Source organism: Electrophorus electricus, chromosome 23 (genome assembly GCF_041902795.1).
Source record: "Electrophorus electricus isolate QZ-2024a chromosome 23, ASM4190279v1, whole genome shotgun sequence".
Lineage (NCBI taxonomy): Eukaryota > Metazoa > Chordata > Actinopteri > Gymnotiformes > Gymnotidae > Electrophorus > Electrophorus electricus.
This window is the reverse complement of record NC_137519.1, coordinates 13,142,501-13,143,820: the sequence shown is the minus strand read 5'-3', so window position 1 is coordinate 13,143,820 and position 1,320 is coordinate 13,142,501. Positions and strand designations below refer to the sequence as shown.

General features: G+C 45.5%; 1 protein-coding gene across 2 annotated transcripts in view; it reads right to left on the bottom strand.

The window, feature by feature from the left end:
- Positions 1-407: 407 nt before the first annotated feature.
- Positions 408-1,320, bottom strand: part of cyld (cylindromatosis (turban tumor syndrome)) — a 19,679-nt gene continuing 18,766 nt past the window's right edge. For both annotated transcript variants that reach the window (XM_035520776.2, XM_081706052.1), the window contains one exon: positions 408-1,320. This exon is cut by the window's right edge and continues 1,480 nt beyond it. The gene's annotated coding sequence lies outside the window, so the exon portion shown is untranslated.

Sequence of the window (1,320 nt, the reverse complement as noted above, 5' to 3'; positions counted from 1 at the left end):
CTCGTACAGTCAGCAACGAAGGATGAGCATGAGTACCAGCGACATTTAATAGGGGAAGCGTGTTTGTGTTTACGCGTGTGTCTACACACATGCACACTGCGGGGGGGGGGGGGGGGGGTGCTAAGAACTAGATGTATGGAACATACACTGGAGTACCTACACACAAAAAACCAGGTGTCTAGCGACTGTGATGAAACCATCATCCAGCCATGACTGGCATGCCATTTTAATGTGAGAGAACCTGAGAAAGACCTGAACTGAAACAAACACACAAACACACACAGGCAGCAGTGGACACAGGAGAAAAAAAGAAAAAGGACAGCTTCATAAAGTGACACACGTGTCAACAGAACACACACATGCACACATATTTATCCAGAACACAGCCAAAATAATTCACAGAAACATTCTTTTCAAAATGAGGTTTTAATTTAGTTAACATTTACGAGAACAGCACATACAAGAAAATGGCCCAGGGTTCAGTTCAAACAGTGACACCAGTCCTGGCCCATTCTCGCTGTACAACACAAAGGCTCCTTAACCAGGCCGTGCAGTGCATTATCTTCACCTGGACCCAGACGAGCAAAGCCATTACAGAAGCACGCGTCAACAGTGTCAACGAGGTGCTACATGATCACAACCACCTGAACTGTTTCGCTGACACTCATGTAACATTCAACCCTGGAAATGAGATAAAACCAATTTAAACAAACATCTGTTTTGAAGCACTAAACCAGGAGGGTTGGCCGAAGATGAGGTTTTTATTTGGTATGACATTGTATTTATTATGAGTGAGCCAGGGCGAGACAAGCAGCCATGAAAGTTCAACGTTGAGCCCAGATCAAAGCTCGAACAAACACACAAAACATGTGACCTCTCACCTGACACATGACGTTCAACACAGGACAGTCATTGTTAAGATACCAGTGACTCATAGCAGGATACAAACAGACCAACCCCACAGTGAATCCGCAATGGCCAGGTTTACGCAACACATTAAAAAGTAGCTAAAATTGATATGACTCAGAAATGACACTCATTAATGACCTGAGCACTGTGCAGCCTTTGTGTCACAGTGGATATGACGCCGAGTCCCCTAACATTTGCTCGGTACGACCCGTCCTTCAAGGGTCCTACACCAGCAGTCCTCTGGTGCTGCAGTTCACGCCCAATAGCTCTGTGGTTAATGCACAAGGTTCTTGTTGATCTCCGAACAACTGCTTCCAGGAAATCATGCAAGTGTGGGATGTTATGCGCTGAGGGATTTACACAAACGTTTGCATTAAGAACCCTGTCTCTTCCAGAGCACAAGCACGAGAG